Consider the following 27,909-nt stretch of genomic DNA (forward strand, 5'->3'; position numbering starts at 1 on the left):
TACACGATCAAATCAATGAAACCTTGTGTGTCACTTAGAATCGTTCTCTTACTCGTGTCCTCAAGTAGATCAAAGTTTAGGTTATTCACACTGGTGGAAACCGTCTCACTGCAAAGGTCCCAAAAGTACTGACTGCTGTCCTGAAGAGTTCATGTCAGATATATGATGGAACAGAATGAGATAAAAAGAGGTGGGGCTTGTATTTCCAAATGAGTAGGAATTGGTATCGATTTGGAGTTCTGGAGTCACGTGATTTTGAAGTTGTTGGGGGGGGGGGGATCTATGAATTTACTCTTTGTGTAAAGTACAGGAGGGAGAGAACAACAGAGGCTGCGTCCTTTAGCTGCGGTCTGGTGCTCACAGTTGCTCCTGGTTTGGACTCCCATGAATTTGAAGCCGTTAGAAAACCTAACATAAATTTGCGGTTAATGACAAGACCTTCTGTACCAAACTCCACTTAGGAAACAGGCGTTGCTGCTCGTCTCGTGTTCAGACCTGACGCAGCTTGAATTTCTTCTTCCTATCGATCAGCGTCATCATCTTGGCATTTACTTTGGTCAGTTTTAATTCAGTGCCACAGAAACAAACGGCCCCCTGGTTAATTGACTCACGGATGAAGGAGGACAGAAATCAATGGTGTGATATTAAGCCCTGCTCCCCTGATCTGAGTGTGGACTGATAAACAAAGTAGTCGGAGGAGACGAGATCCAGCACCAAGGAGGACAGTTGGAACTCTTTAACGTCAGGTGTCCGCAAAGTGAAAGATGGGTCCTCGGAAATTTGTGGGTCCTGTTCTGTTTGTGCAGACAAGAGGAACCGCAAGCGCTCGGCGTTCTAGAGGACCATGCTGTCAGCTCTTTAAGATATGAACCGATTGTTCCCATCTTTGTATGACGATGCATGAACACCAGGACTCTGCGTGCGTGCGTGCGTGCGTGCGTGCGTGCGTGCGTGCGTGCGTGCGTGCGTGCGTGCATGCGCGTGTTGTCAGGCCAGCAGGATGAGGTGCAGATCAAAAGAAGTGGAGAGGAGAGGTAATGAAGCGCAAGGCTCAGTTCAAAGGGACCACAGCTCAGGTAATCGCTATCGCCAGTCATTTGACAACATTATAAAAATTTAACCTGGATCTCTTTGATATCTCACATCTCCAAAGAGCTGCTCTCCAGAAGGAGTTTTGAAACAGAAACATGAACTGATCTTCTATCAGTGAGATCATTCCGGAAGTGATGAAAGAGCAGGGATGTCTTTGTTACTGTGGTGTTAGGAAAGGTTTCTTGGTCTATGTCCTTTACAGTGAGGCCTCTAGGTGTGTGTGTGTGTGTGTGAGTGAGTGTGTGTGTGTGTGTCTGTGAGTGTGTGTGTGTGTGTGTGTGAGTGTGTGTGTGTGTGTGTGTGTGTGTGAGTGTGTGTGAGTGTGTGTGTGTGTGTGAGTGTGTCCTACCCACTGTAACATTAGTAGTTTCTCCTGTGTGCTCATCTATGACACAAATCCATCCCCCTCACCAAGAAAGGTTCTCTTTCATTACTCCGCATATTATTTCAGCTTAAAAGTCTACTTGTTGTCATGGTGACGGATGAGAAACGAAACTCATTTATAATCATAATATTTTTTTTGCATTTAGCATAACAAACATGCCTTCCAGTCCCCCCCACTCCGCTGGCCAGGGTGGCTGTGTCGGACCTTGACCTTGGCCAGTACAACAGGATCGTGACAGCTTGATCAGGTCATTGATCAGGTCATTGATCAGGTCATTGATCAGGTCATTGATCAGGTCATTGATCAGGTCATTTTAATTGGATTCCTGATGTTGTCCCAGTGCACGAGAGCAGGAAACATTCATTTGTAAATGGTGATAACTTTGGTATTAATAACATGTTTCTATTATGGAAACATCAACTCCACAGCTGTCACGTCAAGACAAACCCAACATGACCTGCTGGAGGGAGGAGCTACAACTTTATTTTCAGTCTCGATCACTGATTGACCGCAGTCACGCATCTGGACTCGCTTCATTTATAACAGCAAACTATGTGAATGAGCTGCCCGGTAAAAATATCTGTAAAAGGATGTCAGCCTCCAGAACACTAGGTGGCGTTACGCCCCCTACAGCAGACTTAAACTCAGACTATTAAAGAATGCGGTCCACTGTCAGCTGAGACATCGAGAAGGTCGTTTCCTCTTCTGTCCAGAAACGTGTTTTCACTGAGGTTTTGTTTGCCATGAAGCGTGTTCAGGGAACGGAGAACACACCATTAGAACCTTTTTTTAACATTCAAATATTAATTTTCACAATCACAAAGCACAAATTATTTCTAGGGAAATAAAGAGCACCTGCTGAAAACCGGGGAATCGTCCTTTGGAAGAGCCATCAGTGAGTGCACGCGTGTGCACCCACGAGTGGGAATCTGGTGCCATTTGCATGCAGGTCATGATGACCCTCTCCTCTCATCTGAGAGCCTCATTTATTCAAAGATCAGGGCATGTGCGCGCGCACACACACACACACACACACACACACACACACACACACACACACACACACACACACACACACACACACACACACACACACACACACACACACACACACACAGGCCATCACATTCTAATCACTGCTCTCTGCCCCTTCAATCTCTTTCTCCTCCATCTTCCTTTCTCGCTCTGCCACCACCCACCTCCCCCTCCATCTTTATCTCCTCTCTGCTCTTTTGCCGTCTTCTCCTCTGCTGTCTGCCCTGCGGTTCTCTCGCTCCTGCCTGTCTCTCTCATGTCTAATTGGGGTAAACATCCAGAGGGGCTTATTAAGGACACCTCCACACCACGACACCTCGTTGTGACACTTTCGCCATTACGTCCCCATGACTGTCAGACACACTCTTGTGCTGTGTGATGAAACCCTGGTGACCTCGTTATGTCCTCATTATGACGCTGTAACAACATTGTGACGCGTGCTCGTTAAAACCTTGTTCAAGATCAGGTTCTAATCAGAAGGTTCAGTGATTGGCTGCCAATACTGATACTGGCGGCGTGTCAGAGGGCCGACTGGCGCTCGCAGGTCAGTTCTGGCGGTTCGCTGGAATAAGGTCATTGGAACGCTTTCACCTGCCATGATGATTCAATTCAGACTGTTAGCGTTCGTCATTGTGTCTTCCTGGCTTTGATCCATTCGTCAGTACCAGATATTATTACCAGGTGCAAGAATAGAACTCACCTCGTTTTATTGCCTCTTATATTTTACATGAATGTAATTTTTATATACTGCAAAATTCAGTTTTCATTCATAGCTTCAATGGGACAAGACTCCAAATCAGCATCAGGTAGTACCAGAACACAAGAACACACACCGTTACTGCGTTTGACTTCCTCTTGTACATTATGGGAATCTGTGAGTGCAAGAGTAGGTTTTCATGTTTTTCACTGTGTCAAATAATTAAATTTAGAGACAAACAGTTTTCCCCTCACATGTAGAAGAACACGACCTCTGCTGTGTGTCTGGTTACTTAATCACCTCCTGAATATTTGCTCTTCATCCTCATCAGATTGTTGAAGTGCTAAATACAACCACAGGCCAACAGGTGATACTGGCCACCTGCATGGCCTCCATATGTTCCATCTTCTGCCTTTTAAAATTCTATTATGAACCAATGACTTCAAACAGTCGTGGAATCACACATACACCAAGTCAGGCATTGTAAAAATGAGCCCTGTGGATTTATAAGCTCATAATGAGCTCCTATGGAAACTCCCCGCCTGTGAAATGAGGCCGAATTAGAGAGGATTAACCACAAACTAACCCCATTCATGTCTATTGTCACCACATCTGTCTGCTCTCGTCCTTTGTCCATCTTTAATTTCCTCCTCTCATCCTCGCCGTCCCTCTCCTCCCGTGATTATGAATTTATAAACCTGTCATCTCCACCACTCTCTGGCCTCCTCGTCTCCTCTCCGCTCTCTCCTCCCCGCCATTCTTCTCTCCTCATAATGTATTTGATAGAGCCTGTCAGATTAATTAATGTGATTAAGTGTCCGGGCCCTCGCTGATAACAGACCTTCACAATTCAACAAGGGGACAGACCTTCACGTCTCAGCTGGAGGATGGGGGACCAACCAGTCCTCCAACCCAAACAACCTCTAACTTGCCAGCCCCGACCCTCAGACGTGACCCTGAAGCTCATCAACTCAGGCGACAGGTCAGATAACCACAAACATCTGAAACCCAAAGTTTTGTCAAGTGAAATATTTTGCCAGAATCACTTCCCAACCTCATTCATTTGTGAAAACATAAACCAGAAGTAAGTTTATCTGGGAAGGTCGTCCACAACATCAGCCCCGGTGACCACGCCACACAGCCTTGAGTTAAATAAGGTCACGTGACTTCTCCTGGCCTCCACGCTGTGGAGTTAATACATGCCTCGGTGCGTCCAGGTAAACAGGTATTCACCCTGTATGGGCCTACACCCCGCTGCTGAGAGCCAGACGCTGGAAGGGTCCAACAATAACTCTGTCGACCTCTGGGGGTCGCAGTCTACACCTGATGGCCTTCAGACGAGTGGGTGAATCTCTAGCCAATCCAAATCTATGGTATTCACAGGTGGCAAGACAGTCGGCGTCACAAGACAAGACTTTTTACCTCACCCAGATGCATGAAACACACGTGTAGAGGCTCTTAAATCGCCGTGGTTGGCAGGTATCATGGAAGGTGGACGGAGTTGTGAGTCTTTACATGCCTCCTACTTTCATCTCACCAGGAAACTCAGGTTGTCAGAGGCAGATGTGATACTCTGAGGTATGGAGATTGAATATGGCCATGCAGAGGAAGTGCCGCAACATTCTGGTGCTGATGTTTCTGCTTGAAGCTGCAGGTCTCCCACAGCGATGCCACGCTGGGCGCTTCAGCACGAGTGATTCTTTCACAGCTGCTGCAGCAAAAGTTCCCATCTTTCTAATCAAACGCAAACTTACTTCACACTCAACATCTGCTGGACAGCGTCCACCTCCGCACCGTCTGTCAAAAGTATCTTTGATGCCAAAAAATTAAACTTATGAAGGCTGAATGTTACAGGACAGAGGCGTTCACACACAACGTGAAGAGAAATTTCACTTTGACCATTCGCTCGAGTTTAGACGCTGGATCATTTGTACATTTTCATCTTAGTGGTAAAACATCAACCATCAGTCAGGCGCCGTGGCCCAACCACACCCACCGAGCAGAGATCGCTGGCGTGCTCCAGCTGCCCCATCCTCCACTGACCAGACGGTCTGTTCTCACAACCCCCTCAGCTCAGATGCTTCAGTGAGGGCGGCACAGTGCCACTCCCATCATTCACAGTGTTCAACAGAAGGAATACAAATACGTGTCCAATTAGACGTTTGCATTGACTTCATATGTACAGGAAGCACAGTCCAGCAGTGTAATGGGTTCAGGCCCTCGGCAGCAGAGACAAGATTGCTCATCTCTCTTCACTCTGCCACATCTTAATTTGAGCATAAAATCAGGAGATATTTGTCAAATTCAAAAAGGAGGTGAGGTAATGATTCCAATTACAAAGGCAGTCCAATTAGAGTGGTGCTTCACCAATCATCACCAATCACTGGCTGATGGATGCAAACCAGATGAATAATAAAGCTCACACCGAGGCGGTTGAAGCCCTGTGTGCAGTCACTCAGTGTGTGTCTCTCTCTCTGGCTGCAGGCAGCACTCACTGTTGTGCCTCGAGTGTTCTAATTGGAAAATAGCGACTGACTTGATTTACATAATTGGTCCTAATGAATCTGCTATGAACTGAGGTAAGCTGCTTGTAAAGTTTTGGTGCACTTGAATAATCAGGGTGCCTCGTTGAAAGACAAACCAGGTTTTCACTATTCATTCACAAACATTACCACGTGTGTGTGTGTGTGTGTGTGTGTGTGTGTGTGTGTGTGTGTGTGTGAGATTCTCCTTTTTCTCTTTTTGTTTCTGCAGGAGACGGAGGACGCTGGGGTCAACGGTTCTATTTGGAGGGCAGATAGAATCCTCATGTTCTCAGTGAGATCACTTATATTCTCACCTACTCTCCCTCCAACACACACACACACACACACACACACACACACACACACACACACACACACACACAGTGTGTTTAATATGGTCCTGCTTCAAACCGCGCTAACTTCATTACACACAGCTGAATGAGAACCATATGACATCTCTCACAACAGCAATATTAGCCCTGTGTGGGGGGGGGAGGAAGTTCACTGGAAAGTCTAAACCATTAAAACATTAGAGGGGTGTTTTGTCTGGCTCCTCTGCACCTGTGAATACCCTCCTAGTCCCTGCGAGGTCGTGACCCCAGGACAGGTCACCGTCTGCTCCACTGAAGGCGTTTGATATCCAATTTATTTGATCATATCATGCAGACATGTTACATATTGAAGCAACATCTGAATAAATGAGCAAAGCTCCATAGGGAGGGGCTCCTCTGGCTCAGGAGTTTTTGCAGTCACTTTTCCCTGATGGTGTGTTTTGTCTCATCTTACTTGTGTGCTGCTTCCAGCAGTTTAATTGAGGAAAAACTAGTGATGCTGCCCGAGAGATCAGGCTTGTAAATGCTGGACCTCCTAGGAAGACAGCAGGAGAGGAGCTGCAGCTTCATGTAGGCGGTTTCTTTTTGCCGAGTCTTGCTGTCATCAAAACCGCGGCTGGATTTTGCCGAGGAGGAAACTGCAGATTAGCCTGCTACGTTAGCTGTCACCTAATGACAAAACTGATGTGAAAAATGCTTCCAGTCTTTCTCAGTGGACTTCAGCTCCAATCAGTGAGTTTGATAAGTCACAACAAACACGCACAACGATCCCCAACCCCGAGCATCCCTGCACGCTCAGATAGCTACTGTTAGACTGTAGCCTGCTGGCAGAGAGGGTGCTAGCTCCTCGCGGTTATATGGGACCACTGGCTACAAGCAAGGATTGCTCATTTAAAAATGTACTGTGAATGGCGTACACACACACACACACACACACACACACACACCTTTACAAGAGGGGAACGATTAATTTCCAATTAGCCAGGCCAGGCAGCACCAGGTGTTCAGTTAGGTACCTGAATATAAGAGTGTGTGAATGTGTGTTTGTCTCAGTTGAGACGGTGTAGAAACATCAAGGCGAGAGCGGCGGCACCTGCATGAGTCACGGAGGGAATGAGATTGAGAGTCTTTGTATGTTAATTAGTCTGAAATTGACTCATTGGCATACTGGGGCGAGGGAAGATGGCACTGGACACTGTGTGTGTGTGTGTGTGTGTGTGTGTGTTAATAGGGCCTGGATTGATTCACTGGCAGGCCGCACTGCATTACACCGGTGGCAAGAGTTCATTTCTTCGGGGAGAGAGACGGACAGATGGAGAGAACAGTGATTGACGAGGTGTGGATCACATGACACTTCAATGGTGAGTTTAAGGCTAACCACCAAAGCTGCTGCATGCGGTTTAACTATACTTGTAAGGTCCAAATGTGCTGTGCTGAGGGTTCAGAAGGGTGGTGGTTCCGGCCTTGGACGTGGCTCCAGGATGAGGACTAACAAATGAATGTCAATGGCTGTCCCCTTAAGGACTGGAACATCGACTGGTGTGTGACTTGATGGAGCATCTGGAGGTTTTGACATTTCCAATCCTGTCAGCAGTAGCTTGACAAGTCACAGCTCAAGGATTTTTAACTCTCTCTCACACACACACACACACACACGCACTCCAAACTCCTCAAATGAAGGACACTTGGTCAGACACCCAACACTTCTCACAGTGGCACTGCAGTTTTGACAAGCGTGTTTTACACTAAATGTTTCAGGAACCACCTGTTTACAGGATGTTGCCTTTCAAATAAAAGAACACACATGAAAATTAAGGTTTCATGATTCTTGGCTGCTCTGGTTAGATTTCAATGTAAATCACGTTAAAACATCAGGTTTATGACTTCCTGAATGAACATCACTTCCACAACAGAACAAGCCAGTTCAACATTGTTTTCTCATCGCTGAGTCGCTGCAGCTGCGTTGGCACAGAGAAGCAGCAATGGAGGTGCTCAGAGGTACATCGCTGTGCTCTGAGGAGGTGGCGGTACATAAGAAGAAGAACAGGCACTCACGTTGGTGCCCACAATGAAAGGAAGAGGAGGCAGCAAATGAGGAACCAAGATAAGAGAGGACAGAAACGGATTGACATTTCAGTCTGGGAACGCTACAGATTGAAGCATAATCAGTGCTGCACACACACACACACACACACACACACACACACACACACACCATACATCAAGGTTTATGCATTCCTAACAGAACATTTGTTCCATGTAGGACAAGTTAAACACTTTAATGTTTTAATAGAGCAGTGCTCAACACTGAGCCTTTCAATTTAGCAACCACTGTGATGGAATAATCTCTTTTTATGGCTGAAAGTTAATCTACCTATAAATTGCTTCGTTACAGCTTTCAGTACATTCACACTGAAACACTCTCCAGTTCTGAGAGTCAGGGGTCTCTCTAGGAGGTTCTGTTCATCTGTGAGCAACAAGTTATTAGACACAATTTTTGTCAGGAGTTCCCGGGTCATGGTCCAGTCCAGCCGCTCTTTGCTCACTTCTTCTCCATCCACCTTAACACCTCATCAAAGTGCAAGCTACTGTAACACTTTACTTCTACACCTGCAGGTTTCCAGCAAAATCTGAAGCTAGAAAACATGGAGTCATTGATAACTCTCTCTGTGTATCGCTAAGTTTAAATGTCAACCTATGGGAGCAGAGGGGATGTGACAGTGGAACGTTCTGAGATCTTAGATCAAGTCCACAATTACCCTCGTCTGTACGACGTGTCATTGCCTCTGCACGGTGACAAACACTCTTGTCAGAGTAGCTGCTCTGAGATCAGTAATATTTTGGAAGGTGATGAAAGCCTACTCTGAATCTTCCTCTTTTGTCGCTCTAATGTGGACGACAATAACCAAACCCTGATGTCCTATTGTGCCCTCTAGTGGAATCCTCCAGTAACACACATCAAACATAAGTGTGCTCGTTCACATACTCGCCCAACACATGGACGTCTGATTGAAAAGAGAGCAAGAGTGACCCATGCTAATTAGCTTTGCACAATGAATGGAAGTGAGTGGGAAGTGTTAGCATACCTCTGTCAAAAGTCATCCAATAGGACAGGTTTGGGATCTTGGCTTGTCCAGATGTAGCCCTCCTCATTCCTCCCAGTGCCCTCTTGTTTATTCTGGCTAAGGAGGAAATGGGAATAAAAGGTAGACAATGGATGGAGGGATGGATGGATTTTTTAGGCCAATGTTAAATGTACAACCTGCATTGCTGAAAAATAAAGAATAAATATTGTTCTTTAATGTCATATTTACTTCTTTCAATGAGCAATCGGACGGAAGGGAAGGCAGCTGGAGGGAGAGAAGAGACGGCCTCCTCGAAACCCAGGTCCAATCAGCTCCGCCTCCTGAAGGTCAAAAGAGCAAGTGAAAAACCAAGATCAGGCCCGAGGTGAATCCAAGTGGTCGAGGTTCATGTACTGAGCAATTAGAGTTAAGCTGCACAGTTCCAGCTAATTATTCATTCAGTGTGTGTGTGTGTGTGTGTGTGTGTGTGAGAGAGTCAGTGAGTCAGTGAGTGAGAGAGAGAGAGATCCAACGTTTGGAGGTTGAAGGAAACGTCTATTTGCTGAGAGAATCAGTATCTTACAGCTCAGAGGAAATATTTTTCTCACTAGCCTATTGACAAGCTTTTAGAAAGGAAATACCATCTTTTGTCCAACTGAGAATTCAGAAAATACACATTATATGAGAAAAGGGAGTAAGAACCGTTGTACGGGGGAAATATGCGGATCAGAACCAGCAGAAATCAAAAACATGAACTAGTTCTCAGTGGCCTGACTGAGCGTGGGGGTCGCTGCTGCTCGGCAGTCAGGTTCTCAGGTCTAGACCAGGAAGTGGTGAGGGCACGCCTCAGCGGCTGCACTGACAAGACACACCAGCTCCTGAACTTCCACCAAGGACCTGTGTGACCTCTGGTAGAGAGGTAGAGAGGTAGAGAGGTAGAGAGCGAGAGAGGGAGAGAGAGAGGGAGAGAGGGAGAGAGGGAGAGGCCCCCCCCCACCCCCCCACCCATGATTTGTAAAACATTCAGGTCAACCCTAACTACCACCAACTTGAGGTTCCATGACAGCGGAACGGTGCGGACCAGAAAAAACCCCTCCGACCATTCCGACTCAGCTGGAGGGGCCAACGATGCAGCGAATGCGATCCTCCGTTATGAGATTTGTGCCTTATGCTGAGTCAGGATGCTGAATATTTTGAACAGGACTTTTCTGGAAAGTGGGAAGATTTCAGAGACATTGCAGACGGAGACAAACCGCAGGACTCCTGAATGCCGAGGTGGGTGATGCAGATGCAGAGAAGACCTCGCCTCTCTCTGACGTCACAGATGATCTTGAGCTACATTACAAGTGTTTCACCAAGATGGTGGCTGAGTGGCGAAAGTTGCTTGGAGGAACTTTGATTGGTTCAAACTTTTCCCATCAAAGCAACATCAAGTGCAGCAGAGTGGACCACCCCACATCAAAACCCAACCATCTGGCAGCATCTCGCCTCAGCGCTGCCGCGATCCTCCACGTGTCAGCGACCCACTTCTGTAGAGAAGGACCAGGAACGACGTCCTGACAGGAAGCCATTTCTCCTTGTTGTTCAATCAGTTGCATAATAGGAGCTTTCAGGAACCTCTTTGAGGCGGCAGTAGCAAGGCAGCTGATGGTGGTGGTGGTGGGGGGGGGGGGCCGTTGAAGCGACAGGCTGATCTGTTGGTGACTCAGCACTGTGACCCACCACATGAATGGGCGCTCTATCAAGGCCCCCTGACGACCAGCGGCACTGAGACGACTTCTTTGACAATACCCAGAGCCGGAGCTGGCACACGTCCCGGCCGGCGTGCCATCTGTTTCTGGAGTGATGAGGATTCATCATGTGGGCACAGTGGGGAGAAGTCAGGAGGATGCTGGATGGAAGCGAGGCACAAGGAGGAATGTAATGGATGGATTTAAAATGGCTACTTCCCAGAACTGGTGATGCCAATACAGAAGTGCTGAAGTGCAGAAGTTGGTCAAATGGAACATAAATCCTGGCTACAAGGAAAGCCAGCGAGTACAGACATGAAGTATCCTGCCATTTCTTTTAGAATACAGAACACATTTGTCCTCCCAGAAAAAAAAAACACTGTAATTTTCTCTTTTTATAGGATAAGAGCCTAAACAAATGCAGACACTGACACTGTAGAAGCAATAATTGGATTAAACCAATCTTAATCACATTATTAAAGTTTTTCTGAACACACTTTGAAGTCTGCTGGAGTTTTCAAAGCATTTTGTAACGATTCAGTCAAACTGCTTCACCGCTGCCAGCAAGTTTCACAAACTAGCTTGAGTCTTCAAAAACAATCAAGCGAACACTCAAAATGTACCGACACAACAGACAAGACGTCACATCATGCAGGCAAGCACCTGCAGTTGTTCACAGGACTGCAAAGGCTGCAGGATGAGGTGGGTTTGGAGTCCAACAGGAAGTGGTCATCTCCTGGTTCCTCCCCCAGCAGGAAGTGGTCATCTCCTGTTTCCTCCCCCAGCAGGAAGTGGTCATCTCCTGGTTCCTCCCCCAGCAGGAAGTGGTCATCTCCTGTTTCCTCCCCCAGCAGGAAGTGGTCATCTCCTGGTTCCTCCCCCAGCAGGAAGTGGTCATCTCCTGGTTCCTCCACCAACAGGAAGTGGTCATGCCCTGGTTCCTCTACCAACAGGAAGTGGTCATCCCCTGGTTCCTCCACCAACAGGAAGTGGTCATCCCCAGATTCCTCCCCCAGCAGCCAATAGGATCGCTCCATGTGATTGTGGTGATTGAACCAGTAAATTAGCTCTGGTGAACAAAAGCTGATGATCTTCCAGGTTTAGTTCATCAAGATCATCTTCACTAATGAACCCTCTGATGATGCTGGAAGCCTGGATGCTACGGTTAGCAGTGCTAAGCTAACGGTAGCCTAGGAAGGAACTACACCAGGGTCACATGACTTCAAGGTCATGTGAGCCATGTTTACCTGGAATATTATTGGTTAGTCTATAACAGAAATACTTTATTCAGAATAAGGTCAAAAGTCCATGTCAATGAAGTCCTGGTGAAGCATATTAGGGGGGTGGGGCAGACACTCAGGAACAGGAAGTGGCCATGAAACCCGATGAGATCTACACCAACATGGAACAGGAAATGCTTGAAGAGTGAATGGAAATGAAAGCGTGAGCTCAGGTGCACAGAGACGTGACAGGCGAGTGTCAGCGGTTCTCAGGCCGTCTCTCTGCTCCGCTTCTTTCCTGCCTCCGTGTTTTTGTTGGACTGGCTCCCTCCTCCTCATCATCATCATCCCTCTGCCTCTCTTTTTCCATCCCTCCTCAGCTCATTTCTTTTCTGTTTTCACTGGACTGCCTCCCAGTGGGACGACATGCTGATGACAGGAAAGAAAAAAGCCACAGCTGACTTCCATTAAGGAAAACCGGCAACTGAGACAATCCCATACTGTCAGTTTCCAACTCAGTCTGGAGCTCCAAGGCTTCTAAGAGCTGAAGTCTGCTGAGGCTCCAGAGAGGCAGCTACCAAAAACCCCTCCTTCCTGTGACCCGTGCGCTCCTGACTGCACATGAACGGAGTCGCCACGTTCCACACAAGGTTCTAGATAGACGTCCTCGAACCCTGCAGAACAATGCTTGACTTGTCTGAAGAGTACAGAGTACAGGTGCCACATCAAATATGATTAATGATGCAGCAGCCTGAAGTGGCACAGTGAGAGTCCAGATACATCATGGAGCCCATTGTGTCCCAGGCATGTAATTTCAGCACTTTTAAAGCAGACGTTCCTTGGCAACAAATAAACTCACAGCAGGAAGTGGCTTCCTTTTAGCTCGACTGTTTGAAGGGTCTATTTTATGGATTAATACAAGACCTTCATCTGAACCAGCGGCTTTGGCGACCTTCCCCTGGCAACATCATTAACACAAGTAGCCAAGAAGGCAGCAAGACTTTTGAAACTCACATAATGTGACAACTGTTGTACTGAGATGAAGATACAAGGTGATGTCAATGCAGGCAAATGAAATCCACAGCTCTGCTGAAAATCCATGGTTCAAAAAAAAAAAAAAGCATTGATTTTTTTCTCTCAGAGTGAGCCGCCCCCCCCCACCAAAAACACACACACGCACACACACGCGCGCGCGCGCACACAGGCACGCACACCGGCTGCTGGGTGAGCAGCTCTGGTGATTTGTGGATGTGTGGCTAAACTGTAATTGTTTCAGACATGTAGGTTACATCAACATTGTTCTGACCTGCTTCACCCAGAACTACACCCATCTGAACGTTGTAGGAACACCGTTAACTTCAGTCAGTTCTCAAATGACTTTAAATCTTTTAACCGATCAATCAAGAAAATGCTTCCTGGATTCCTCAGCTCTCAGAGAGCATCAGGAAAGTTGTGTTATTTCATAGATTTATTACGTGATAATTTAGGTTTTGAACCTCATTGTAGGAGGAAAGTACTCCCTGGAATAGTACTTAACATGGTTCAAAAGTACCACTACTCAGCTGAAGAGGAGTGTATCACCCGTGACCATTTACACCCCTCAGATATTTACGATGATGTACATTTTTACTATTTTACGACCGCAGACATTGTCTCTAGATTCCTGTTTAGTTTAAATGTTTGCAATCTGGGTCAGAGAAAGTCACTTTGGAAACATGTGCTCAACAAATAACCTTCAGCACATTGAGAAGACGTGACGATGACTTCAAGAATAAAACCTCGTTCACAGGGACAGGCGTCTGGAGTCGGGAGTGCCAGATTAACAACTTTTTTCCGTATGGAACCCTGCAGGATGTCTGGCGAGTTGGTGAAGCTCCTCATGCTCTCACAGTTTAGCTTCAGACAGATACTGGCTGTCTAAATACTGAACGTATGCAGATTTTGGATCAACTGGGTTGAATGTGCTAGCAAACAAGCTATGTAACAGGATCCCAGTTAGCTTAACAGCAAACAACAGACGTGTACCAGTTTTTAAAACCATGCGGTTCTACTGTAGTTACTGTTATACAGTTGTCATAATTTTGACTTAGAACCATATATTGTTCTAGTTATCAGTGCGAAGGCCCTTCTACACCTGAGCTTTGATCCTCTCTGCTGGTGCGGGCGGCTCCTGACCTCCCTATGATCTCAGGTGCGGCTCTCAGAAGTGGGCCAGTTGATTAAGATGGAGTAGCGTCCCTCCGCTAAGTGACCGCAGCTGTCAAGTTCTCACGTTCCTGCTGCTGCTGTAGCGACGGGGTTCACTTTACCACGGCGCTTAGGAAGAGGTGGAGGGGGGCAACTGTCTGAGACTGTCAAGACTGGCTTTTAAAAAGACCCCGAGAGAGACAGAGAAAGTGATTGAGTGAGGGAGGGAAGGAGAAGGGGAAAAGGAGGGAGGGAGGGAGGGAGGGAGGATGGAGGTGAAGGGAGGAGGACAATGAGGCTTTTGATGAGGCCTTTCTGGGGTGCATATGTGGGTCACAGCATGAATAAACAGACTCACTACCCTCAGTTGATGATTTGTACACACACACACACACACACACACACACACACACACACACACACACCAACAGCCACGTTGACTTGTTACTTGTTTACATCCTTCTATTTCACTCATTTATAGATATAACCTCTTCTCCCCCTTTCCTCAAATCACTTGGCGTGCGTGCACACACACACACACACACACACACACACACACACTTTACTGGAGTAGTGGTACCTCAGGTAACCTGAAAAGACCTCAACCCTTGAACAAAACTTTAAAATCATTCCCATGTTTAGGTTCAGTCTTGCCGACTTACACAGCTTTGAGTGAAATGTGATTCAAATCTGAGATCAAAGTGACAGACCTGCCGCTTCTGTGGAGCTCCCACCTGCTCACTCCTGTCAAAATGGCACAAATTGGAACAATTGGTTTATGTGGCATTTCTCCACACCTGTGGGCGGGACAGAGATCACATGGACGGCATCGCAGCAACTGGATCAGCACCACGGAGAGCATCAGTCAGTCCTGACACACGGGTACCGGTGTCATGAATGAGGGAACAGGCCACAAACTTGCTGGGGCTGTAGGCTGGGTTTTAACAGACTTTACCAGCTCAGGCAAGATGGCCTGGTTCTATGGTTCTATGGTCATAGAGCCTCCTCATCAGGGTTAACTACCAGGAGCCAGGTTACCAGGTGCTTGTTCGGTCCTAGTAGCTTCTAGCTAGCAGCATGTTGGAAGCCTGGACACTTTGGTTGCTATGATACGGAATAATGGACGCCATCTCACTGGGTGCCATCAGCTTGAAGCCCTTCTTGACTGTAACTGCTCTGCACTCGCATGTTTGGGTTGTTGTCCCGCCCCTCCTCCCCTATGATTGGACGATTTGGTAAAAGTGACGCGGTGAAGTTTTTCAACTCTTGGTGACCAGAAAAGAAGCTCGTCATGCTGCTGGTGTTCGTAGCCTCATGTAAAAGCCCCCAGCCCCCAGCCTCCGGTGGACCGGACTGCTGCGTAGGGTCATCACAAACGGAAGGCTTGCTAGTTCAGACCCGGGCCCCGTCAGAGAGGGACACCCTGATCCCACCTCTTCCTGATGCCATCTATTAGTCTCTGGGCATCAATAAGTATTGAGGGGTTTGTTTCACATCAGAAACTTAAACTATGATTTCAAAAGATGATCAGGTGCCAAAGACACGATCCGTTTTGAGTTACAGCAAACAGGGAGAAGCTTGTCAATCACTCTCCAGAAGTAAGCCAGGGCCATCCCCTCAGACCGCCGCCAGATGCCAGGCAGCATAAATCCTCAACTGTAATATGAGCTCTGCTGCTGCTCTTTTCCCAAAACTTCAATCTAAACTCAAAAATTGGTTCTTTCATATAATCGTATTTCACACGTCACACTGTCATTGTCCAGAAATCAGTCACTGTATCGTCAAATTATGACAGGATTCATATTGTAGAGGGTCTTGAGGCCATTCCTGACCCCTCCACATTCCATCATGTCCCCTCCATCGGGCAGATATTGTTTTATGGTTTTCATTATTTCTGCATGTTGTTTTTTCCTGCAGTTGTTAACTTATGATCTCATTTCTATTCTGGGCAGCAGCGTTGCATCATACTGTTCACCGTGAAGAGCAACCATCAGTCTAACGGGTGTTTTTACCGCTGTGATTCACATCATCCTGCCATTATAACTGAGCCGGACCCTCAGCGCAACACGTCAGCCAGACACGTTCCTGCGCCTCCTCGTCCTGCCGCCGAGTCACCCCGCCTCATGAAACTGCTGCAGAGTCAGAAGAGAAGTTAATGGCAGTGCGTCACCAAGCCTCCTCACAGGGTCCAATCTCCCCCCAGGACTCACTCTTACTTTTGGTTTGGTTTCTGTTGCAACTCAGTCCACATTTCTTGTTCTTAGAATATTCTGCTTAGAAAGGAAGTAAATTAGAACGTAAAGTTAAGTAGAGTTGCAGAGAGACTCTGACACCAAGTCCCCTCACTTCCGATTGTTGCCAGAATTGCATTCAGCTCCTGAACTGACCTATAAATTGAGACATAATTATCACTTCAGACTCATTTTTATGTTTTTCTACGGTATCTGGCCGATAGGATGGAAATATGAAATAATGTATTTGTCAGTGGGTTCTACTTCAGGAGGATCAGAGATTCATCAGTTTTAGGGTACTGCAGCACTGATGTGTCGAGGGTGGCAGCCTTTTCAGTTCGGTGGGAGCTTCGGTTTGATGATGGTGAGCTGCAAAGACCAGTTTAGTCCCTGGTAGGAGGATTCCTTGTTCGATCCCTGGCTCCTCCTGATTTCTCCTGACAATACATTTATTTTATAGGATGAAGAGTCTCGTCTTCAAGGAGCTCCTATACACCACAAACAAGGTTATAAAACAATAGACACACACACGTGTGGTGTCCAGCCATCAGGGTTATCCCACGATTGGCTGCTGGCTCTCTGGCAGGAAACGTAACCTATTCATTGTGTTTAAGCTGCAAATGGCATCACACACTGAAAACAAGCTGATGTTTGATTGTGTGATGAGACCTTCTCCTCCATCAGCAGACGGCAGGATGAGGATCCTTTCAGGATGGCAGATTTGCCGGCTGGTTCCAGTTTCTCTCCTGGAACAGCGACTGTTTATTTCTTCTAACCCATCTCTCCGCCTCGCCGCTGTTTCTCTTTCTGACCTCTGTGACTTCCAAAAACACCATCTGAGCTACATTTTCAGAGCGGTTTATTTTAGGAATGTAATAAATGTGGAGTCGTGTGAAAGCTGCTTATTTGAGCTCTTGTAACTGGTCTGAGTGTTGGTCTTTTGTACTTTAAATCCTCACTTCAAATCCAAGACAAGCTTCAGAGAAATGTTTGGCTAATCACGAGCTGAGCCTCTGACAACATTTCTAAAGCGTTACACAAGCTGGTGTCTGGTCTCATTTGAGGTCTTTAACTTGCCACCCTTCCCGCTCTCTCTGTCTCTCACTCTCTCTCACACACACACACACACACACACACACACACACACACCCTGTATTTTTCAGAGGCAACGGTCAATATGCTGATCAATACCACTAACAATTAGAATCATTCATCTTTTATTCTTGTCAAATCTAATTCAGTGGGTGCAACAGAATGAGACTAACTGACACCATTAATTGGCTGATTGATAATTGCGTCCTCTTGTGCCCATGAAGTCATATTACTCAACTAGAAATGACAATACAAAGAGTTGGACTGCTGCCATCAACGATCAGGCCGGGGAAAGTGCTCAGCATGCAGAAACTATCTTCAACACCAAACTCGAATCACTAGAAAGTTGAAGCTGCTCACAGGTCAAAGCAATGATGGTTCATTAACTCATTTTAAAGTTTGACGTTTCCAGGAGTGACCAGGAATATTTACTGTAAATGATATATTAAAGGATAGGAAATCAATTCTGCAGTCAGGTTCATTTGAAAGGCCAACTGAACTCTTTTGCTTCTTCGGAACGATGCTAGTTTTCATGTGGAGGGAAGTGTATCAGATGGGAAGCACCTGACAGGTTCACATGGAAAGGTTACATTTAAAAACAACAATAAAAAAAGAAGTGGATCTGAAGGAGGTACACGCCCACATTCCAGTGTCCTGGGGTCAGAGAACCGAGGGACCTGGGTCCAAAAGTCAAACTCTTCCCAGACAGTCCTGGTCACTCGGTGGTTTTACAAGCACAGTTGCAGTCCAGGTCAAGTCCTGTGGAACATGTGCAGGTCACCAGGCTGACTGAAGTGTGTACATGCTGGTGATCTCCTCTCCAGACCTGTTCACATGACCTCCTAAAGTCCTGCTGGAGTCAGAATCACACAAGTAGACTTTTTCTAACATCATGTGAACATACTGACCAAAGGGGATCTAAAGGTGCAGCCGCAGGGACAGCATCTGCTTTGGAACTAAATCGGGAGTAAATGACCCCCTATAATGGCTCCCCATGAGAGCCAGGACTTCATCGATGGAGGATGGGAAACAGTGGGATGCTTCAGGTTCAAGTTGACCTGTCGATAAATGATGTGATGAAGGCCCTGCACAGGGCTGCCACTGTAAGGAGGAACTGGAGCCTCAGGGGGAGGGGCTCGGACATGGGGGGCTCAGAATAGAAGTTAGCAGCATCTGATAAGGATGCTTCCCAGGCACCGAAGGCATTCCAGCCACGTCCACCTGGTAAGAAGCCTCACGGTGGACCCACAACACACAGCAAGAATTATATCTCACCTGGCCAGGGTGACCCAGGAGGAGCTGGCAGTGTTGCAGCAGAGGGGGTTACCTCACTCAATCCGCCACCATCCAACATGAGAAAGACTGGTTTGTCAGACGAGGGAGGGGGGAAGTCCTCCGATTCAAAGCAGCAGCTCGTGCTGCATTAGCATCATGTTTGACCACTTGAACAGTCCTTCTGGATCAGATTCCTGAGAGCTGGGATGAACTTGGTGCTACAAGGCTCCTCTTGTACCAGTCAGTTTAGCTCATCTCTTATCAGTGATTGTGGCTCCCAGTGGCCCAAGTAGACATGTGATTCCTAAAAAGGTTGAGTCCGTGGCGATGCCCAGTCTTTGATCTGACAGCCAAGACAGCTTTGATGCATGCTTATCAGTAAACGCAAGGCTCTTACTCTTCTCCAGACGACTGGTCCTCCTCATGTTTTCCCTGGCAACCTCTCACTCCTTCCCTTCTTAAGCTCTCCATTTCCCTCTTTTCTCCCCCTTCTTCTTTACCCTTGCTGACCCCCCCCCCCCTTTTTTTTAAACAGAGCCTCTTGGACAAGTTCCTGAAAGACCTCCTCATCATGTCCTTGTTTCTGCAGCTCTACACTCGTTTGCTCCTAACTCGTCCTGAGATTGAGTCAATCAGGACCGATGGGCTGAGGGAGAACTGCATTTGCATTTCGTCTTTCTCACATTCTGGCTGGTCCTAAACATGACACAGCCTGGAAAAAAGCCACGGGGGCTGCTTTTGTCTTACTGTTTGCCTTCTTTTGATCATCAGCATCTTTGTTTTTTCAAGACCAAGCTCAGATCTGTCATAGCCAGAAATATAATATCAGGAGAAATGAGATGTTGGATAGTGGACAAGCCACAGCAGCTAAACACTAAACCAAGGAAGAGAGAGCAGAAAGCAGGTTAGGCAACATCAAGCGTCTCCGGAGAATCTCTGGACACGTGCCAGATCGAAGGTGTCCAATCTGATCACTCCTTCAACAGACAAAATGTATTTTAAATCAACCTGATCAGGGGAAGATAGGAGACGAAGGTGAGGTTAACTTGATAACTGTAATGATGGATGTGGGCCAACCAGCAACATTTTCCTTACTTGTGAGGTAGTAACAGCGGTACCTTGACCTCCTGGCTTCAGACACGTTTGCTGACTGGACTGCTCAAAATCTACGAGCCTATCAGGAGGTTCCAAGGTCCTGCTTGCCTGTTGAGTGCTTGCAACTGCAAAATATCTGACTGACATGCAGATATTGATTTACAAACAGTTTGAAAACCTCTTTAAAGATTCATGGCACACAGCCATGTTACACACAGAAAAAGGTCAGAGGTCAAGGTCCATGTGGCACACACGGCTTCTGGCAGTACTTTAGATATGATATTTCATATCTAAATGGTCAACTTCAGCTTCTGACATTATCATTTTAACAGTCATCATTTCAGCTCATTTCTGCTCCACAGCCCAGTATGAGTCACCTGGACCGGCTCCTGAGGTCCAGAATGGCCCCCTGTGACCAAAGACAAGATGAGAGCAGGAAAACTCCATTTCCTACCAAACCCGGTCGAGCCCAGGTAACACGTCACAGGTGTGGACATCACCGGGTTAAACAAGGTAGAAAAAAAACAGTTCCTGTAGTCGAGTAGAAGCTTTGAATGACATTCATGTGTGTGTGTGAATTCTCCGTGTTTTGTCTGGGAGAAGGATGTTCGTCCTGGGAGAAAGTGAGCCGATGGCAGTGTGACACCATAATCCTCCACAGAACTCCATCTTTGAAACAGCACTTGTAGCTTCTAAAGCTGCTTCTTGAGCGCCCGAGCCATGAAATTCTGTGTGAAGTCGCAGCTGTCAGGCTCGCACGCTTTCCATTGACTTTTCCTTGTCACTTGCTGGAATACTTGATCTTTTAACAGACAGCACACGACACTGTTAATCTCAACAGGTTTTACATTGTCACAGCATCAACTTCTCTTGCGGCGTTTGTTGGTCTTGATGGTAAATGTCAGCGAGAGTGAAAACTAAACACTTGCTCATGCCATATTTGGCCCATCTGTTTTATCATTGATTCTGTTCAATGGAACATTTCATCCAGTTTCTTTTTTCTCAGAAAGCCTCAAAGTAACTCTGCCTTAAATAGAGGCCATTAACTGAAACACACCACAGAGGAAAGAGAGATAAAGAGGATGGAGGAGGATGAAGCGGTTGAAGCAATTTAGCCTCCTGTTTTACTGTGATGAGAAGTCAGAGACGCCGGTTAGATGAGTCTTCAGAGAACAAGCTGAGAGCATGTTGTACTGTTACTGCGTGCTTGCAACAGAGCAGGAATGAACAGGGTTACCATCGACACCTCTGTGACACGTGCAGTCAATGTCAGAGGCACGTTTAGCCCCTGAGGACTCGTCACCCAGTGACACGAGACAACACCGAAGAGGGTTTGAAATCTTTACCCATTTAAAACGTCTCAGCTCACAAACGCAGCACGACGATTTTGTACCAACTATCAAGACAGAACAAATGTGTTTTCCCTGAACATATTGAATATTGTGGTTACATCATCATTGGGTTAACAGAGGCTCTTATTTGCTTCCAGTTTGAGAATCCAAGCCAGTCCAGGATTCAGATCAGCAACATTTATGATCTGAATCCCAGCATCTACTGGAGGAAACCCCAGAGACGAGAGGACCCATCAAAGGCAGCACACGGTGGTTCCAACGACAGCGATGGACAAGAATCACCTCCTGTGTTCCTGTTCTTAAATCACCCAGACTGCAGCTGTCAGATGAAAGCTCCCCGTCAACACCAACGTCAGGTTAAACTGCTATTCTTAATTTGCTACCTTCATAACTGAGAATCAATCGCTGAGGTTGAAATGATGACGCATCAAAACACTCAACACGTTTTTCTCTGGAACAGCTTGTGACAGTGAGTCCCTTCAGGAACCTGGCCACAGTCACTCAGAGCTGCTGGCCGCGGCCGACCACAGGACGCTCAGCCATCAACGGGGGTCCTGACGTCATCATGTCTACAAATCAACATCACCATGTAGTTACTCTGGCATTAATGTGATGTGAATGTAAAATTGTAATGGACTCCAGGCGGTTACACGCACAGATACGATGGCGTTTCGTTCTCCGACAGCGAGGACAGGGCAGCACTGGCTATTAGGTCAGGAAAGAGCCGGTGCATCGCCAAGGGGAATCCCACCTGACTCAAACACGTTCTAACACACACCTACAGGGTTCACACACCAGGCTTCGAGAAGTGGCCTGAGAGTGTCAGTCGTCACTATCATCCAAGTAGGATGATAGGAAGGAAGTGCACACACTAAATATATAATTATGAATATATAAACATTAATCCACACACACAGTCCTCTGCCCGGCTTCCAGAGGCAGATTTGTGAAAGCTCCTCTCTTGGAAAGAGTTGAACACACCAGTACACACGGACACAAACATACACACGCACACATCATAATCCCGCCAAGTGCAGAGCTTTGCCCCCCTAAACACCCCCACCCTGCACACCAGAGACAGATGTTCTCTGTGATATTACATCTGTTTCCGCTGCACACACAAATCACACAGACTGACACACAAAACAAAGCCTTAATATTGAGGATGACACCAACACGTTTCCTCACTGGAACAAAAGCTGTGTGTGTGTGTGTTTAAATCCATGTCTGCACAGCAGATTCTGACTGCTGGGGAAAGAGAAACATCGTGGTTCTCCAGCAGCAGGAACTGACTCACTGGAGAGCTGCTTCAAGTCCTTGGCTCTTCAGGCTGTGGGGGGGTGGGGGTGGGGCCCTTATCAAAGTGTCATTTAAGACTATAAACCATGAGGAGAGTCAATTCAGCAGCGAGCATTCCACCTCTAATCCCTCTGTGTTGTGTCGATGATGTCACGTCTGATAAGCCGTATTCTTCCACCAACAATCGCTGTGAAATCAATTACTACTAAACCCAGGCGAGGATCGTATCAGCGCTCGGGTGTTCAGGCGCGACGTGGAGGGGGAGAAGAACGCCACAGGTGAGTTAATCACCCCGCTGACACCAATCAGTCACACCAGTGAGAGCAGCTGCCTAATACTTGGAAGGTCATCTGGGAACAACACAGGTGTGAGGTGGGCGGGTCTTCCCACAAGGTAGGTGGTCTGTGTCAAGGTGACATCCACAGGAATGGCACTCTGGTGGCATCTCTTCCCCGCTAAGCGGTCAACTCATCAGAGCAGCATCTTCCTCAAGCGCTCTAGGGTCCAGTTCTGGTGCTCAGGCTCATATTCAGATGGCGCTGCCATGAGCGTGGGCGTGGTCAGCAGCCACACGGCGAGCTGCACACTGGAGACATGACGAAATATAGCAGCTCCAAAGTTCAACTATTTGAATCTGAATGGGGTTCAAAAGCTGTCGGACTAAATTCATCTGCAGCTACAGAGTTTTTTCCATGAAAGGACAAAAGTTAAGATTACAGACTTCTGCTGCTGAACTCAGTCTAGGCAATCAAGTCATCAGTCAGCCATTATCAAACGCCCTTCCTGCCCCCCCCCCCCGTCCCACAGTCTGTCACTCTCAGCACACTTTACACGTTCACAAACTCACATTCACACACAAAATGTATATGCACAGACACACAACGTGGTCTCATTTCATACAAAGACCCCCCACCCTGCCCCCAGATTTAACTTCAAAATAGGCCCTTTTTTGTGGAGCTGTCACAGAGTCATCACACCCCGATTTAGTCAGAGACGCGAGAGGAGGGGAAACTGACACAGAGAATGAGTGAGAGTGAAAGAGTATGACAGAGAGCGATGTCACCCACGCTCTCTCGCTCCTTTTTGAACAAGTCACACGGTAGCGGCTGACTGACACAGCTCCCACGTTCAACTTTAAAAAATACACGTTCGACTTTCTGCCTTTTTTCACTTGTTAAAAGGCTTTCTGGGACTTTGTAGACTTTGGCAAAAGGCAGCAGAAGAACAGAGGTGTGTGTGTCTTCCCAGTGGAGCCGGAAACAGGAATCCAGGTGTCTGGGGTGTCGTCGCTCCACTGAAGTGAAGCCCTGTCAGCGCTCAACCATGTGAAGTGCGACGGTTTGCGTCGGAGAGTTTGAACAGTTACCTTTGGCGGTGGATTTAAGTTAGACAATAGAAAAGTATAATGTCAAAGCAAAGTTCCCTGCTCTGCTTTGACTGGAGCGGGAATTTACAGTCAAACTACATGATTACAGCCTCTCCTTACAGAAGAGGACAGTCAAAACTCCACCCGTCTGTTCTGCTCTAGATTTCAAATGAATAAATACTGATGTGTGACACTGAGATTAGCAGCAATCCCAAAGCTGTCCGCATCCTCCGTTCCCTCTGACCAGAGTGTCTGGATGAGGCAGACGTTCCTCCCAACAGCCATGATGGTCTCCAGGAATGAAACGACAGATTCTATAAGTGATGTCACCATATTTCCCTTCACAGTAAATGAGATTCAGATTCGTCTCCAGCTTTTCTAGCAGGACAAATACAGAGAGGAAGTACAGTAGAAAGTACTGCAGCGTTACCCTTCTTCAGGAAAGGTAACCAGTACCACAGAATGTAAAGGATTCTCAGTTGCAGTACTACAACAACTTTCAAAAATAGGACAATGAAATCCACACATTTAAAAATAAACTCTGTCTGCACAGTCTGCCTGAGAGGGGGGTGGAGAAGGACTGACGAGCAGTCTTCACCAAACGGAGCTCCTTTCAGAGTCGCTCGGTGCATGTGACGTACATCAGGCAGGCAGGAAGACGCCGTCTTCATCGTCTCAGCTTTTGTCCCCACAAATCTAAATCCAAGCCCACACAAACCTGAAGTCTCATATTCCAGACTGAAGTGATCGACATCCCTGACACACATTTACCTTTTTCTCATTTCTGGCTGAACTCTCTTTACTCCATCAGCCGAGTCAGGGACAAGATAATAAGCCAGATGTCCTCTCCTAAACATTCATCTTCCTCCACTGCAGTCTTCCATCATCTGCTTGCCCAGCAGTGATTCTACACCTCCCTCCCTGAGAGAGAACTGCCCTCCAACAGCCCCGTCTCTGTCTGGTCCCCAGCCACTGCACCAGCATCCTCCCGTCTCCTTCCTGTGCGTAGTTGTGAGCTGTGATCTACTGTCAGCTCCCATCAGACGGGTCAGCTGGCAGACGAGAGGAAGACCTGCCACTGACCTCTTCCTCCGTCTTCCAGAACAAACCGAGAGATACAGGGAGGTGGAGAGATTTGAGCTGACAGCGCAGAGAAAACGAGTAATTATCAAAACCAAAAATGTCCAGTCAGTATTTCTACCATTGTCCTTTTGTGAAAACAAAGAACTTTTCTGTGCAATAGTGAGAGTGAGGCAGCTCTGTGTCCAAATCCCATTAAATCAGTTCTTACAGTTGGACTCTACAGCATTCCTCCAGAGCGACCCAGGTTTTATCTCACATACAGTAACATGGCTTTGACCTTTTTGATTTTCAAATGAATTAAAGTCATGTTTTGTAAGCCCGAGCGTGTCCAGGTCACATTCACCACTCAAAGAGAGAAGCCCAGTGTGTAGAACTGTGCTGCAGCACGTACCTGCAGGTTCGTTAGAGAGCCTCACACTGAAGTCTGATTCAACCCAAAGTGAAACACCAGCCGAGCAGCCAGCAGGCCCCAGTTTGATATGTAGCTTTGGCTTGTTTTCTTCATGCAGATTTCCCATTTCAGCAGGTAAATAACGATGCAGGTACAGAGACGAGGTGGTGCAGGAGGAGACATGATTAAGACCATTTCTTCTAGAGCCTTTGGTGTGGTTATCATATGAGGAGGAGAGCAAATCCCTCGCCGCTCGTCTCTAATAGGAGCCGATAGAGCCAGTAAATGAACTGTGGCTGTATTACAAGTACCCGGGGAGCTGGACAATTGGGTTACTGGGAACACACACACACACACACACACACACACACACACACACACACACCTCTTTATTTCTTTGAATAAGACAAACTTGACTTTTGACACATGCACCACAGGCGAGTTACAAATAAATACCTTTGTGATTTCAGAAATGCTGCAGCGTGGGTGAACATCTGCCATTCCAAGACAAACTTGAGGGTTTCCTGCCAGCACTGCTGACTTCAACCAGTTGACAATAAAGATTGATTTGAAAGCCCAGAGGCAGGAGGAGATTTGTTAACATGGCTAAAACACGCCACCGTCCTCAGAATAACTAATAACCTGGTTGCAACGTGACCTACTAATATTTTCAAACCTCAGAATGACACGTGTTCAAAGGTCAATTATGTGTAAAAATACCATTTAAATCAATATTGTGGTGCTGCAGAGACATTAGGACTGCCAGCATCTGCTCCAGAACGAACATCTCTATTAGTTCATATTTTCAGGTCAATGAGGACATCTCCTTCTGATCAGGTGGATTCATGAGCTCATAGAAACACCTGGAAAACCACACCCCTCTCAGCCTGGTGGAGCCTGTTAGCATTCAGAGGCTAGCAACAGCTACACTGCTAATGACAGGACACCAATAAACACATAATTACACATAGAAGCACCAAAATTGACTTCCACAGATCACTAAAAATGTATGCTTCTGCTAGCATCAAGCTAACTGGCGGTTGCTAGCTAACGTTGCCCCCCCCCCCCCCCCCCCACACACACACAAACACACACACACACAGATAAACCAGCAGGAGACTCACCTTTAAACCGCCATGATGGCTGTTGAACAGGTGTCATCCAGATGATCCAGTCAACGGCGTTCCACTGTGGTGACGAGGTGTGACGTCGTCGCAGAGCAACACCAGCTTTCACCGCATTCCCGCCATGAAGAGCTCTGTCCGGTGACGTCATCATCTGCGTGTTTGGCTCCGTCTGAACCCACGCAGCCTCCCGAGGACGCAAAAACAGTTGTTCTGGCGCGTCCGAAACATCAGCGCCTACTCAGTGGCACGCGCTACCTGGAGAAACAGAAATATCCCACAATGCAATGCGGCCGTGTTTGCTAGGTGCTGCGCAGGTGTCAGTCCTACAGGTACACAATTTCTGATAGATGGTAATGGGTAGGCTACTCTGAATGGCTACTACTACTACGACTACTATCACTATCACTACTACTACAGAAAGGTCCAGACACCTCTTTTGAAGCTCATACCAGGACGTAGATTCTGTCAGCTTGTTTTAAATAAAGTAACCACGAAATACACAAGTATATTTCAGTGTACTGCAAATGTGTGTACTTTCGTGTGTAGCCAGGTCAGATATGAATGACATCACCTGAGGAGGTCTGCTGCCGTCATCAAGCAGATATGTTCACCAGAGATTCTATGGCTTTAAAATACACCATCCAAATATCTTATGGTATTTATTACTCACGTGGTGTGATATCACTGTAGTATATTTATTGTCGTATATTTATTGTTGTGTGTTGAATACTACTTGGTGACTGGTGTTCCCTGAGGATGGTGAATGATGTCAGAACCAAGTGTCAGCCACGCTCACCTTGTCCTCTAAGCAGAGGAGGATCTGGCGATGGCGTTCCGGTCGTCCATCAACTCTTCTTCTGTTTCTCTCTCCTTGTTGTGAGGAGTTGAACAGGCAACAAGGAAACAACTCAGTGCAGGAGCAATTAGTGGCATTAGTGTGGCGTTTCAGACGCACCGTGTGCCCAGGTAGACAGGCTAGGCACTGCCACCTGTCCTAACCCAGAGCTGTGATTGGTGGAGACAGGGCTGCATCACAGCTGAGAGCACCTGATTGGCTGGTAAACTTAGTCAGCGCTTTCAGAGTTTCTCCATTGCGCCTTGAACTCTGGCTTGTGTTACCGTAAAGGTCAGACAACGGTTGCACTCTGAATTTTGGGGGCCACCCAGGCGACTGACAGGCTCCAGAAAACCACAAAAACACAAAATAGCAAAGCAAGCAGGAGCCGGAAGCGCAGGTACAGAGAGGAAAAACAAAGCAGTGCCATAACCTGCAGACGAGGCATCTAAAGAAAATAATAAATACTTAATTACTGGCACCATGTTTCTGACA

The 27,909-nt window shown here is 47.0% G+C and overlaps 1 long non-coding RNA gene across 4 annotated transcripts in view; it reads right to left on the reverse strand.

The window, feature by feature from the left end:
• LOC147247079 (uncharacterized) overlaps positions 1-27,507 on the reverse strand; it is a 105,593-nt gene extending 78,086 nt beyond the window's left edge. For all 4 annotated transcript variants that reach the window (XR_015109447.1, XR_015109449.1, XR_015109450.1 and 1 more), the window contains exons 1-4: positions 27,376-27,507; positions 26,577-26,834; positions 9,381-9,472; positions 9,153-9,248 (exon numbers count right to left, since the gene is read on the reverse strand). This is a non-coding gene — a long non-coding RNA (uncharacterized LOC147247079). The remainder of the gene's footprint in view (positions 1-9,152; positions 9,249-9,380; positions 9,473-26,576; positions 26,835-27,375) is intronic.
• Positions 27,508-27,909: the final 402 nt, after the last annotated feature.

This window comes from Aulostomus chinensis, chromosome 16 (assembly GCF_037954235.1).
Source record: "Aulostomus chinensis isolate RoL2024-O1b breed Wild chromosome 16, RoL_Achi_v1.0, whole genome shotgun sequence".
NCBI classification, from domain to species: domain Eukaryota; kingdom Metazoa; phylum Chordata; class Actinopteri; order Syngnathiformes; family Aulostomidae; genus Aulostomus; species Aulostomus chinensis.